Raw genomic sequence first — 16290 nt, forward strand, 5'->3', positions numbered from 1 at the left:
CCATACTGAACATATACCAGGAAGATATCAGATATTCCGCATAAACGACGGAAACCTACTCACAATCAAAACCCTAGGGGTTGTGACTTCCTTGGCAGACGTATGGGTCCTGTGCTTTTAGTAGTACGGGCCCATACTACCTTCCATACCTACCCATATTTGTCTCAAGTATCACCACAACGCCCTAACAATATACATAAACATAGCGAGCACTCAATCCTCACTCCAAGAGGAATGCTAAATATCTCATAACTGGCCTTCCGGCCTCTCACTACCCACCCATCCAGCAACTGCCACGCGACCCTCCATTGGTGCCAGTTAACTATTTCATGAATACAATCACATACCGCACGACTTAAACAATCTTAGACTAAAAGATTTAATCCCACAACGGTTGGACTCAGACAAGAGTTGCGCAGCAGGACCAAATCCCTTACCCTAAGATCATTTAACCCATGTAGCGTGTGACGTGGGGTATTCACCCAATAGTTAATTCACACACGAAAGAGTCATACAACAATCAATGAGGTACTCTACATAAGATAAGGCATCAAAGATCAGGGAATTCTATCATACGGTTCCTGAGGATCCCTATCTTATTACTAGCATGTTGTTCTAACATATCGCATAATATCAAATAACTTGTATGGTATTTTGGGGTCTACTTCCTGGCTCCGGCTGATCGTACACTTGCATCCTCCTTTATTATTTTCAAAACCATTTGAAAATTATTTTGAAAACATTTTCCTTAGTTTCAGACTGGATTCACACGAGTGTTCCTCCAATTCACTCAAACCAAGCTTTTGATACAACTTGTAACATCCATAAAATTCGATCCAATTTAAAACTTTTTAAATCATTTAAAACCACTCAGTTTTTACAATTTGTTTTCAAAATAGTTTAAACATCAGAATTCCCAGAAATCATATTCGTCAATAGAGGAAGTGTACGGTCACGCCTTCACCATCCCGTGGTCATCCGCTGAACCTGAAACAATAAACTAAAACTGTAAGCCTGAAAGCTTAGTGAGTTACCCCCAAAATACCCATACATACAACAATACACATATAATAACAAAAGTATACTATGGGTCCAATCATCCATCGGGATGGAATACCCCAGGCCCTCAACCATCGGGTTGGAATGCCAACATACCGTAACACATATACAACTAATCAACATGTATTGGGTCCACAGGTTTACAGACTGGATTACCCCTGGTCCCACAGTGTGAGTCTGGATTGCCTTCCGGGCCCACAGCTCACATCTGGATTTCCATCGAGCCCACAGTACGAGTCTCCCTCAGCTCGTATGTGGAATGCTCCCGAGCCCCCAATACAAGTCTCCCTTAACTCGTATCTGGAATGCTCCGAGGTTTGTTGGTTACCGTACGGAGCAGTTTCACCTCAACCCATCCCACATAATATGTCGACATATATCACAACTAATGCGCATACATATAATCACATCATACTACACGTAGTCCTACAGATCTACCTAACTGGCATAACACCTAGCATGCAGACAGTCAGACCAACTATAGGTCACTAAGAATAACCACATCCGATCTACAAGGATACCTATCTAACAGATCATACTAGCATATAACCATCCTATCTACGAGGATACCGAGCTAACATATCACAACAGTAATGATCCGAATAACGAAACAAAGGGCCGGCCTTGGTGCCTTAGACCCTTGAGTACAGTGAGGATAACTCACGTCGCAATGCTGGTCTGAACTGAAGTATCGACTCCTAAAATGTTGTCTCACCGAAAATCCCGAACTATCCAACATAACGAATACTGAGTCAACATGTGGGCTATCAATCCTGAATAAGGGGTCCATATTGTCCATTTTGTCTGTTCTCTAATTTGGGCCAAGGCCCAATACCAAAACCAAAACCCAACACCAGGTAGGCTTTCCAAGCCCACTGGTGGCCCACTAATGGCCCAATTTCCTAAATTAGACCCAGTCCCTCTAATAGGCCTTAACTTGAGCCCAAACCTCTTCTTGGCCCACATTATCTGACTTCTGATGGCCCACCAAGGCCTAAAGTACCGAAATCCCCTACATGGCCCAAACCAAGGCCCAAAACTTGCAAGGCCCATATCTATGAGTACGATGGGTGTACTAGCTAAATGGTGAGTACGTTGGGCGTACCTGCATTTACGCTCAGCGTACTTCCCTACTAAGTCACTTACCCATTAAGTGCACAATACTGCAAACCAGAAGCTACAATCACAGATCCAAGCCCTTTTCAACGTCTTAACACATAAATTCACTGACTTGGTGACTTTGCATGAGCCTAATAAGCCCAAACTCCAAAATAGCCTTCCATTCTCATAAAAATGATCTTAACTCGTGCATGAATCCAATAAGACGTTCAAGATGGCAACTTTCTGCCTTAGGGACTCATTTTGAACTGAGAGTGGCAACTCTGAGTCCAGAAATCGGATTTGAACCAAAACGTTCTATACTTGGGACCAAAATGACTTCAAAATCAAACCACACTAAATCTAAGCATTCTTGAGGAAAGTTATGAACTTTATACCTCCAAATAGTCTCAAATGATGATGCTATTCCAGATCTATGAGTTCCAACTTGCCAAGTTCTTCCTTGCCCATTTCTTCATTCCTCTTCCAAGCTTAAAAATCACCAAAATGGGCTTCTCAAGGTTAAAATCACACAAGAATGAAGGGATGAGACGTTCTAGGGTTTTTTCTGAAGTTGGGGAGGCTGATAAGGAGCTGGGGTTCCAGTCCTCATGTTCTTTATATAGTCCTTGACCCTAAAATTAGGTTTGTGTGCCACTAAACGTATGTTGGGCGTACATCTCGTACGCTGGGCGTACGTCTCCCAACACCCGCGACCATTTAACCTTATACACTAGGCGTACCCCAGCTTAGGTTGGGCGTACACACCCAGCTGCCACCTTTGCATGCATGGTCCTTTCTTGCCACTTCCTTCCAACCAAGGGCCAAAATGACCTAATTAAAATCTGAGGGATGAATTTGAAGCTACTGGGAAAAATGGGATGTTACACCTATCCCACAGACTACCGCATATCTCAAATCCTAGGCTGTCCTAAGATTCGCTCTACTCGCCTCAATCAGACCAAACATAACAGGTTGCCTTTATGCATCCAAACTATACACAGAAAAGGATCAAATAGTCTTTAGAATAAAAGATTTTACCCTAGGACCACAACCAAACGAGGAACAGGAAATAAGGCCAAATCCATCATTCTAAGGCTATAAGCTCCTAACCGTATACAATTTTAGAAGCACAGACATAGCAAAATTCATATGATTATCAAAGCTCAATATGAGTATGACATAGCTAACATATTGGGGAACTACTTACTTGGCTCGGTTGATCACGCGTGTTGCACTCTCCTCTTTTCCATTCTTTAAAAGTTTTTAGCTTTTATTTTGAAAACAATTTTACCATTTCCTTAGTTTGAGTCCTGACACACCCAAGAGTGTGCCCGAATCCCTCAAACCTAGGCTCTAATACCAACTTGTAACGACCCAATTTTCATAAGAAATTTTTCATTTTTAATTAATCAAAACACATTTCCATAAACCGTGAAATCTAGATACAATTGTTTTCAAAACTCATATCATTTACAATTTTATTTCAAAACATCAGAAGCTCCCATAAAAGTGTCTGAGAGAGTGCACGACGCGCCATCACGCCTTGCCCTTGCCCTTGGGCTCAGATGTACCTGAAACAAATCCACACACTATAAGCTAATGCCTAGTGAGTCCCCCAGAGCATACCCCACACACAATCCACATAACAAATATCATATTAGCTATAAAAGCTAACTCTACCACATAAGCCATGCATACAGCATATAAGGAAGCCATGGAAACCCTCCAGGGTATAACACCTAGTGCCACGAGAACCCCCACGTGGTCTTACCGTCTGCCATGGGAACCCCCACATGGTCTTCCTGCCTTGGGAACCCCCACAAGGTCTTCACTACCAAACAAGACATAATGCAAACCATACATGCATATATACAAGGATGCCATGGAAACCCTCCAAGGTCTTATACCAAATGCCACGGGAACCCCCTCGTGGTCTTCCATGCAAATGTCATACTAACATAACGCATAATCAATCATCAATCCACATTGTTGGATTAGTATCTAAGGCTATAACTATATTTGGTAAGTACTTGACCCGGTTATGCATGGTCCTTTTGGGTTGCCTTCACCATAGCGACTTGACAGGATGATTTGTTAAGAGAGAAGAAATATTATTAATATATTATGAGAATAATATATTGAGGAAATAATAATATTATTTGATTAATATAAGTCATATATTAATTGAGAATTAATTTGGTGACTTAGAGAGGTTAATTGAATAAAGGGCATAAACTGTCAAATGTGTGATAGTTGTATTTTGGGCTATGTATCCTTATGGATATTAGGGTGAACGAACTTTAGGGGCTTGGGAACCTTAATTTCGTCCAAGCCTTGTATCTAGAAGGATCTTGGATTGCTTAGGGCCTAAGTCATTCAATTAGGGTTAAAGGAGAAACCCTAATAGCTCATAGTATAAATAGGACCCTTGGGGTGGAGAAATTAGGCACTCTTGCAAGCCAAGGAACCCTAGGGCCGATTTCTATCCCTCCTCCCTCTCTCTCAAGATCATCTTCTTGCTAGTTGGTGTTTCTAAGCCATTAGAGGAGTGACAATTGTGACTCTAAGCTCCAAGAAGAAAAAGTATCAAGCAAGTAATTCAAGGTATTCTTTCAGATCTGATTTCATATGATTAGATTCAATATATTACATTAGATCTAGTATTGCAAGTCTTGGATTCAATGCATGTTCAATTAGAGAAACCTAGATCCAAGCAATTAGGGTTTGCATGTGCACATAGGAAAGTTCTTATGGCTCAAACCCATCAGTGGTATCAGAGCTTTGATTGATTTCTATTGGATTGATGCATTGGTTGATTGCTTGTTGCTTACAAAATTCGATTTTTGTGATTCTGACTGCTGGACTCGGCGAGTAGCTCCAACTCGGCGAGTCCATAGAGGAACTCGGTGAGTTCAAGCGTCAGAGTGAGGTAGTTTCGGGATGTCTTGCTGTTTTTCTTGAGGATACTTGCCTTAACTGTTTTGGGTCATTAAAATCCGATTTGAATCATATATATGAGTATATTCATGACCAAAATAAAAGATAATTGCCAATTAGTTGAATAATAATTTCCTTATATGATAATTGTTGATTATTTGAATTGAATTGGTAAATTGTTTTGCAAGTAACATTAAATAAGATCAAATTGAGATAATCTAAGTAGATGATTTATATTATTTGCTATTTGATCCTTATGCTTTGAAAAAGTTCAAGACTTGTCCTCAACCTTTGAAATTTTAAATTTTGTGATTAAAAGTTTAATTTGGATAATTTTAAATTTCAAATCCCTAGAATTTTACAAGTTTAAAATTCAACCCTATACTATTATATTATTACAAGCTTAATATATATATATATATATATATATATATATATATATATATATATATATATGTATAATTTAAAATGCTAGTCTTACCGTTAGTAGGCCTCATTCACGAAGCCAGTCTATAAGGTGGGTATAAGGTTGCTGCCTATAAAATGGCGCTTAATGGGTGTACATTCACACCCACCGTTTGCTTGACTGGTGGAGGGTCGTTAGCCGAACGGGTAGGATAGGGCAAACCTCCTCTCATTAATAAGTATAATGAATCTATATAAAGTAACTAAACATGTTTTATGAAATTCCCAATCTTAGTTACTTTAGGAAAAGTGAATTGATGCAATCCCATGAAATTACACTTTGTACCCTCGCTAAGACATTAATGGAGCGCGTGTGGTTAACCGGCACATTAATTGGGTTCTAAGCAAAGGTGGCAAAGGGTGACTCATTGTTTGTTATAGTTCAATGGAGCGTGTGTGGTTAACCAGCACATTGAATAGGTAACTGTAACAGTGGGGGCACCTTGTACATTTGCATGGTTATTCACACCCACTTTGTGATCCTCGGCATCCCAGTCACAAACGAGAGGGGCATATCGAGATTTAAACATGTCATTGAAAGGTTCAATGAATCTCAATGAAATATAGGAATTCTCAATACATTTAAAACTTAAAGCTTATGTTTTTCATGGTGAAGAATTAGTGAATCGTCATTCACTTACCTCCAAATTATTTGCATGTTGGATTACGGCATCCCTTTTCTAATGTGTAAATAATGTTGTTGGGTCCTAGCCCTAATTTTATTTTTGGGTGTTAATTAGGGACTTAATCTAATCAAACTTTGTTCTTTCTATTTGTAGATGTCTAACGCAAACAACACAGCTGCTAGCTCATTTCCTCTAATGAGCCTTTGTCAAAAAGTGACATTCGATGGAACGAACTTTAGCGAATGGATAAGATACATTCGCACAATCGCGCGTTACGAGGACAAAGAGTATGTTCTCGATGAGAAGCTCGAAAAGATCAATCTAGAAACTGCTACTCCTGAAGAAATGGCTGTCTTTGAGAACCATGAGCGTGATGCAACGAAGGTCCATTGCATCATGATAGCCACAATGAACTCAGAATTCCAAAAGTCCTATGAGGACCTGTATCCTTATGAGATGCATCTAGACTTGATGGAGAGGTATCACCAAAGCGCGAGGCAAGAGCGCTATGAAATCATAACGAATATGATTACTGCTAAAATGGGAAGTGGAGAGTCTCTTACTGTGCACTTGCAAAAGATGCAAAGGTATGTTGATCGTCTTCGCAAGTTGAATGTCAACTTTGGGGAAGATTTGGCTATCGACATTGTTCTTCACTCCTTGCCCTCATGCTACAACCAATTTAGGATGACCTACCACAAGAACAAGGAAGAGGTCACCCTAAGCAAACTCCAAGGGCTCCTGAGGACTGCTGAGAGCAACCTCAAGGACAAGTCTGTTGCACCAACTCCCAATCCACCCGTTGCTCCTGTTTTGGCTATTGGACAGGGAAGGGGCAAGAAGAGGAAGGCTTTTTCAAAGAACCACCACAAAGGAAAGTCCCAAAATGGTTCCTCCTCTAGTGGGACCAAGGTTGATCCTGCTAAGCCCAACCCAAACCCAAAGGAGGCAGAGTGCCACCATTGCCACAAAATAGGGCATTGGAAGAGAAGCTGCCCGGAATATCTGCAAGCCATCAAGGATGGGAAGATCAAGCCATCTTTTGCAGGTATTTACACAATTAAATCTAATGATTCATCTCATGCTATTTCTTGGGTTCTTGATACAGGGTGTGGTTACCACATTTGTTCTGATTTGCAGGGACTAGGAAGAAATAGGGATGTGGAGCTTGGAAGAATAAATCTGATCATGGGAAACAGAAGAACGTCGCCTGTCACCAAGATTGGAGTGTATTCTTTAGAGCTTAGGAATGGTTTGAATTTAGAATTAAATAATTGTTGCTACTCGCCAGATATGGCAAGAAACATCATTTCTTTTCATGGTTTATTTAGACAAGGATTTAGATATTCGTTTAATAATGAGAATGGTTCGATTTATGCTTATCTAAATGGTGTTTTATATTTTGAAGCAATGCCTTGTAATGGAATTTATGAAACTGTTATGGTTGTAGATAACCTAGGAAATGATGTGTTGTGTATGGATTCTTCCAATGGTATGGAGAAAGCATCCTTGTGGCATTGTCGTCTTGGACATGTCAACAAGAAGCGCATAGCCCAACTCCAAAAGCATGGAGTGTTGGAGTCGTTCGACCTTAGGGAAGATGACACATGCGAATCTTGTTTACTTGGAAAGATGACCAAGTCACCCTTCACTGGCACTTGTGCGAGGGGTGAGGGTTTATTGGATCTCATACATACAGATGTATGTGGACCCTTTAGATCCACCACAAGGGATGCAAATCGCTTCTATGTGACTTTCACAGATGATTATAGCAGATATGGGTATATCTACTTAATCAAGCACAAGTCAGAAACCTTTGAAAAGTTCAAAGAGTTCAAACAAGAAGTGGAGAATCAATTGGGCAGGAAAATCAAGATGCTTCGATCTGATCGAGGTGGAGAGTACCTAAGTCTTGAATTCCACGACTACCTCAAGGAATGTGGAATAGTTTCACAATTGACGCCACCTAGGACACCACAATTGAATGGTGTAGCTGAGAGGCGTAATCGAACCTTGCTAGACATGGTTCGTTCCATGATGAGTCGTGCTTCACTACCTATCTCATTATGGGGGTATGCCTTAGAGACTGCCGCCCATATCCTTAATTTAGTACCCACAAAGAAGGTTGCCAAAACACCTCACGAGATGTGGACAGGGAAAGCTCCCTCGTTGGCACATATCAAGGTTTGGGGCTGTGAAGTTTTCGTAAGACGAGAAACTCACGACAAGCTCGAACCTCGTAGTGAGCGATGTATATTCATCGGCTACCCACAGAAATCCTTTAGATATCTCTTCTATAGACCGAATGACAATGTTGTCTTCGTTGCGAGGAGAGGGGTTTTCCGAGAGCGAGAACTCATAAGCCAAGGAGACAGTGGGAGGCAAGTCGATCTTGAAGAGATTCAAGAATCTAGCGATGAAGGAACCTCTAACACTGGCGCTCAACCCGAGGAGGAAACTCCGGTTGAACCAATTGACGATTCCTTACCTCTTAGACGTTCCGAAAGAGTTAGAGTTCATCCCCAGTTTTATGGTTTTCATATTAGTAACGAAGGGGACATGTATATTAGTGATGGTACACTAATAAATCTAGATGAACCTAATAGCTATAAGGAAGCCATGGCAGGCCCAGAGTCTGTAAAATGGAAAGAGGCGATGGACAGCGAGATTCAGTCCATGTATGACAACCAAGTTTGGAATTTGGTTGACAATGTACCAGGTCGTAAGACGGTCGGGTGCAAGTGGATCTTCATGAAGAAGACCGACGTGGATGGGAACGTGCACACTTATAAGGCGCGATTGGTTGCGAAGGGTTTCACTCAGACTCCTGGAGTTGACTACGACGAAACCTTCTCACCAGTTGCGAAGATAAAGTCTATTAGGGTGATGCTAGCCATTGCTGCATTTCATGACTATGAAATATGGCAAATGGATGTAAAAACCGCTTTCCTTAATGGGAAGTTGGATGAGGATGTTTACATGGCTCAGCCAGAGTGTTTTGTCGATCCAAAGCATCCCAATAGAGTGTGTAAGCTTGAGAAGTCCATTTATGGGCTTAAGCAAGCATCTCGCAGATGGAATCTTTGCTTCGATGAGAAAGTCAAAGAGATTGGATTTGTACGAAGTAAAGATGAATCATGTGTATATGTCAAGGCCAGTGGGAGTATAGTTAGCTTTCTCGTTTTGTATGTCGATGACATACTGCTCATAGGAAACAACGTCCCGACTCTGCAGGAGGTTAAGTCCTGGCTCGGGAAGTGTTTCGCTATGAAGGACCTCGGAGAGGCTTCCTATATTTTAGGAATAAGGATAGTGAGAGAACGAAGTAAGAGACTAATAGGACTTAGTCAGAATACTTACTTGGATAAGGTACTAAAACGTTTTAGTATGGAAAACTCGAAAAAGGGAGAACTACCAATACAGAGTAATGCCAAATTGAGTAAGACTTAAAGCCCGAGTACAGAAGCCGAGATAGCTGAGATGAGCCGAATACCCTATGCTTCCGCAGTTGGCTCAATCATGTACGATATGACTTGTACTCGCCCTGATGTGGCCTTTGCTTTGAGCATGGTCAGTAGATATCAGGGGAACCCAGGCAGAGCTCATTGGATTGCGGTCAAGAATATACTTAAGTACCTTCGGAGGACCAAGGAATGGTTTTTAGTCCTAGGAGGGAGTGATGACTTAAAGGTGCGAGGGTATAGTGATGCCAGTTTTCAGACCGACAGTGACAACTACCGTTCGCAGTCAGGCTGGGTCTTTACCCTTAATGGGGGAGCAGTGACTTGGAAAAGTTCCAAGCAAGAAACAGTAGCTGATTCAACGTGAGAATCAGAGTACATTGCAGCGAGCGAAGCGTCAAAGGAGGCTATGTGGTTGAAGAACTTCATTGGTGATCTTGGAGTTGTGCCTACCATAAAGGAGCCTATGGAAATTTTCTGTGATAATGAAGGAGCGGTTGCCTTGACCAAGGAACCGAGGGATCATGGTAGATCTCGACATATCGACAGAAAATATCATTTTATTAGACATCGAGTAGAAGAAGGACACCTCGTGGTAAAAAGGGTATCGTCAGAGGATAACCCAGCAGATCCGCTTACGAAGGGACTTAGCAGGGTTAAGCATTTGCAGCACACTAGGAGCATTGGGTTAAAGGACGATATTAGTTTAGATTAGATAGTTTGGAAACTGTAATAGATAAATGTAATTGACATTTGATGATTAAATAAAGGAGTATTATTTATAAGTAAAGCTACTGTCTTATGTTAATTGTTTAACTATTGTTTCATTTTGCATGTTTTGACTTCCTGAGTAATTAATTATTTGATAATAATCGAATTATTCGAATAGTCCACAGTCGTTCATATGTTGGAAGTAGGTATGAATGAAGACTGTCATGAATTGGTGTGTAGATTGTCTAAAGTGTATTAGACATAGCAAAGGTTTGCTACAACGTTCATGAGTGCTTATGAACTTGATTTGAGCATTGGAATAAACCCGCACTTGTTGGAATCACTTCATGGAATTTATCACGAGTGATCACAAGATGGTAATATCATATAGTCTTAAAACCTAGATATATGGTTTATTGTTTGTTAATTGGTTATGCATTGATAATGCGCAAACGCATCAGTAACTTGATGTTATAAAACGTATTGTTGTGTGTAATTTGATTAGTGGATAGTAAATGCATATAAGTTGAATTTTATCTGTTCCTTTTATCCTAAGAGGGTAAAAGCGATACCAGGGCCCCTCGATGATTTGATTTGACTTATGTGCCGGGCCCGGTCAGAACTAAATTGATGTGTTCGATTAAGTTCTATGTCAAATGAATCTGAGATCGAGAAACAAAATTGCAGGACAATAAGTATGACCATGTTCCATGTAATTGTCCGCACGATATCTAGAACAGAGGATTATACGATCCCTTATCTAAAGGACAGGATACTGATAAGATCAGAGTTGACAGCGTCTTTGAGAGCTACGATTGCTAATCGGATTATATTTGCATATATAGTTACTAGACTTATCCAAGTGGGAGACTGTTGGATTAGTGTCTAAGGCTATAACTATATTTGGTAAGTACTTGACCCGATTATGCATGGTCCTTTTGGGTTGCCTTCACCATAGCGACTTGACAGGATGATTTGTTAAGAGAGAAGAAATATTATTAATATATTATGAGAATAATATATTGAGGAAATAATAATATTATTTGATTAATATAAGTCATATATTAATTGAGAATTAATTTGGTGACTTAGAGAGGTTAATTGAATAAAGGGCATAAACTGTCAAATGTGTGATAGTTGTATTTTGGGCTATGTATCCTTATGGATATTAGGGTGAACGAAATTTAGGGGCTTGGGAACCTTAATTTCGTCCAAGCCTTGTATCTAGAAGGATCTTGGATTGCTTAGGGCCTAAGTCATTCAATTAGGGTTAAAGGAGAAACCCTAATAGCTCATAGTATAAATAGGACCCTTGGGGTGGAGAAATTAGGCACTCTTGCAAGCCAAGGAACCCTAGGGCCGATTTATATCCCTCCTCCCTCTCTCTCAAGATCATCTTCTTGCTAGTTGGTGTTTGTAAGCCATTAGAGGAGTGACAATTGTGACTCTAAGCTCCAAGAAGAAAAAGTATCAAGCAAGTAATTCAAGGTATTCTTTCAGATCTGATTTCATATGATTAGATTAAATATATTACATTAGATCTAGTATTGCAAGTCTTGGATTCAATGCATGTTCAATTAGAGAAACCTAGATCCAAGCAATTAGGGTTTGCATGTGCACATAGGAAAGTTCTTATGGCTCAAACCCATCACACATAACATAAAATGGGTCGGCCTTGGTGCCTTAGACCCATTGATATGGTGAGAAGACTCACCTCTCGGATGTTGAACTGACAAGCTAGAATCGGATATATCCCACGTGCTACTCCTACTCAGCTGCCTATAGTCATTATGTGATTAACTTGTCATAATCCCATAATTGCCCTTAAAGTCAACCCTGGTCAAAGTCAAGGTCACCGGTCAAGGTCAACAGTCCATGTTGACCTCAACTCGTCGAGTGCATCCAGCAACACATCGAGTAATCTGAGTTATTCATCCACTCGCCGACTTACCTATGTAACTCGCCGAGTGTGACCGAAAATCCATGAAACCGAAAACTCAATGTCAACCGAAAACTCGTGACAACCGAAAACTCATGGGACCGAAATCCATCAGGATACCCGAAAACGTGTAAACCCTACTTGACTCGTCGAGTCAGCTAAGGGGCTCGACGAGTTCTTTCAGTCTTCATCAAGTTCAACCCGTTTTAGTGGGATCTAAGGTCCCAAACTCCAGATCCAAGCTCTCCTAGTGCAGATACCAGGTAAAGTTGCAAACTTTACGTGCATGCAAGGTCCTTCAAGCCTATAACTCCAAAACTAGGCTTCTTACAAGGTTTTTGTGCATGGGAAGTGACTAAACTGCATAAAGGAAGCAACTTTATGGCATTTGGTACCTAAAGAGGTCCAGATCTGGAACCATATCCTTGTGATAAGTCCAGATCCAAGATTGACTCCATTTTACACCAAGAATGGCCATTTACTTCCAAGAAAGGAGATCTAAGTATCTAAAGCTCAAGATCAAGACTTTATACCTTAGGATGCTGGCAAAAATGATGTAGATGCTGGATATATTGTTCCTCTCATATCTCCTTCTTCTTCAAGCTCTAAAGTTCTTCACAATCACCTCAAAATTGCTCAAAAATGCTCTTTCTTTCACTCAAGAGGGTGCAAGGTCGATCTAGGGTTTTCTCTGGCTGATAGGGTACTAAGGGAGGCCACAAGAGGCAGGATATGGTCTTTAAATATGATGTAAACCCTAAAAATTAGGGTTTCTCTTTACAGCTCCTACTCGCCAAGTCGGCCTTCCGACTCGTCGAGTAGGTCTCGATCCCGCGTCAACCAATAATGCTTCTACTCGACGAGTTAAACTCCCAACTCGCCGAGTCCATGCACAAAACCTTAAACTTAATAAATAATTTAAGTAATGCTTGGAACAGGTGTTACATAACTTATTGGTAATTACTTGGTTGAAAGTATATTTTTCCTTTTTCTTTTATCTAATTTAACCTAGTGTATATATTTTTCTCTTTGGTTTATCTATTTTACTTCAGATATCACTATGATAAAAAAAATCTACTTCATTATGATGGGTTTTATATATTACAAAAATCTAATTTTGGCGGAAAAACATAAACCCTAAGTTCACATGCACCCTAAAGGATCTATTTTCTCACTATGATTTGCAAAAAACTATTGAATATCAAGAACCCTAGAACTACATTACTATTTTAGAAAAATACTAAAAGGTTATTAGAAAATACTTACCTTAGTTTATTATAGCAAATAAACTAGTAATCCTTCCTTGTTGGTCTTCAGAAAGCAAGCACCAGAAGTCTCGTGCCTCTAATGGCTCACATCCAAACCCTAGCAAGTTGGAGGCTAGAGGAGAGAGCAGGAGAGGAAGGATTTTCAGTTTTCTCTTAGAAAAAAGGATGGCCAAAAATATGAACCCTTAGGAGGGTTTATATAGGTGACTAGAGGAGCTAGGATAAGGCAAGTTTCCTTGGATAAACGTTATCCTTTTTGCTTTCCCCTTAAGGCATCCAAGTTTCCTTAGAGCCCAAGAAAAGCTCTAGAAACCCTATAACCATGAACATTGTCACCTTTAGTCATTCAAATTTTAATTAATCCAATTAATCCCAAAATCAATTCCAGTTAATTTCTGATTAATTCTTAATTAAACAATACTAATTCTAATTAATATATTATTCTCATAATATATTAATAAATAAATTATTTTTATTTTAGTTAATTTATTAACTATATAATAAATTAGTCCCTCTCTGCAAAAAACATTCCAGTCAATTACTAGGTTTTAGGGAAACCCAAAAGGACTTTGCTAATAATTCAAGATTATACTAATTTAGTTATTGTCTTAGACACATAATCCAACAATTTTTCATATATGTGTATTTAAATTTGGTAGAAAACTTGTTTATAGCTTTTATTCAATCTATGAATATTTTATGTTTTGTAAAATCTTTAAACTTATGTTGGTAAAATTGAAATTTAGAGTTTTTCTTTACGTAAAAGTTTTCATATTAAAAGAGAAAAAGAAATCCTCAATTCCATGTCGGGATCCCCAGTCCCCACTGGGGTGGGGATGGGAGTATATTTATATTCCCCGATGAGGTTGGGGCTGGCGATGACAATTCAATGATGGGGTTGGGGATTGGTGTCCCATGTATTCCCCACCCCCGTTGCCATTTCTATTTACCCTCGAGCTTTGTGTAGTAAAGTGACCATTTATTGCATGAACTTGTTTTTCGTATTTGTTCATGATAATTAAATTTCCAAAGCTAGAGGTTGATTATACCCTAGTGTAAGTGGTAAAGTTAGTTGCTTAATTATGTTGAAGAACATTTTTTATCATAATATTGTCTTGATTGTTTATCTTGATCATAGATAGATAATTCTGAGATTTATTCATTTATAGTCCAAATATATCTTAAAATTAATTTAGTGTTCTTAATTTGCATGATCATTATGATTAAATTGAATAAATTGATATATACTACTTAATCTGATCATGATAATTAGTGACTTTTAATTTAGTATCCAACAGAAATAATACATTGTTTGAAATTAACCATAGGAAAAGGGGGGATTCGAAGCTAAACGAAAGTATCTTTTGATTCTTGATCGAATTTCGTTTGCTAATTGTTTGCTTTAGCTTGAAGTGTTTTTAGTAGATTGTTTCAATTATGTTTTTCTGAACTTGAAAAATCAGATAAGAACCCCCCTTAAAAGTGTTTCTATTGGTTTAATTATTAGCATTATTACTTTAATTATAATTTTGTTCCTCGTGTTGGACTCTTACTTACTCTACATTACTACTATATTACTAGATACACTACCTATTGTGTTTTTAGCTAAGTTGAATAATTAGGAACTAAATTTAAAGCTTTTAAGTGTTTATATAAAACACATCAGTTGTGACATGTGGTGTTAACTGCATCTTCCTAAACATCCTTGATAATCTTGTATGTAACCTCATGTGCTTCGTCCTTTCATTAAATTTCATGTCCATCCTCATTGTCATCCCATTATGTATAGATCTTTTTGGAACCATATTCAACATTATGATTCATCCTCGGTACAAGAATCAACAAACTTGTTATTACATCTGATGATGTGTACAAATAAGTAACTTGATGTGTAAAATCTTGTTTTATATTTATTAAACCGAATTTACTTTAACTGGCGACTACAATACAACTTAGGCAAGTGAACCTAATCATGTAATAGCATATCAATGGTAAGACCATGTGTCAAACTCAAGGGGACCGAGGATGATTTAGTTTTAGATCTATATAGATTAATTAAACTAGACAATTATGAAACAAGGATTTTGATGCTAAACAAAAAACTGAAATACACTATAGAAATATATTACAATCAATGATTAGTAGATACTTTCACTTTGACATGACTCCCCTTATTATTTTTGTTAATTCTATGATGTGCAATGGATATTTTTTTAATTACCTATTCCTAATTTCGTTAAGATTTTTGATCAGTTTCTAACCCTAATGGTTCTAACTTAGTTCACATAATGGTCATGGATTAACTATTTAAATTATTAGTACTTAGTTTGTATTAAATTAGATTAAATCTCTAGTCATCTCAATGTTCATGAAAATCAACTAACTTAGACAGAATGGTCATCGATGTAATTCACACACATTAAAATTACAAATTTTACCACTAACCCTAGGATTTGATCAATCACTACTCAAAGCAGTGTTAAAGGTCATAAAGTACTTATAGTTTAAGAAAATATGATAGAATGATCATCTAACCATATAAACTTAAAAATGTAGTGAAATTATAACTCTAATACATATGGATTTTCGATTGAACTAAAATAATAAATTAAATAACTAAAATAACCAACTCACAAAATCAACCTAAAACATCAAAGGCTCATCGAATCTAAGCGACGGTAAAAGGGTTTTATACCATAATCAGAAAATCTAAACACAAAGTA

The sequence above is a fragment of the Lactuca virosa genome, chromosome 1 (genome assembly GCF_052849685.1).
Source record: "Lactuca virosa cultivar CGN04683 chromosome 1, Lactuca_virosa_CGN04683_v6, whole genome shotgun sequence".
NCBI lineage: Eukaryota > Viridiplantae > Streptophyta > Magnoliopsida > Asterales > Asteraceae > Lactuca > Lactuca virosa.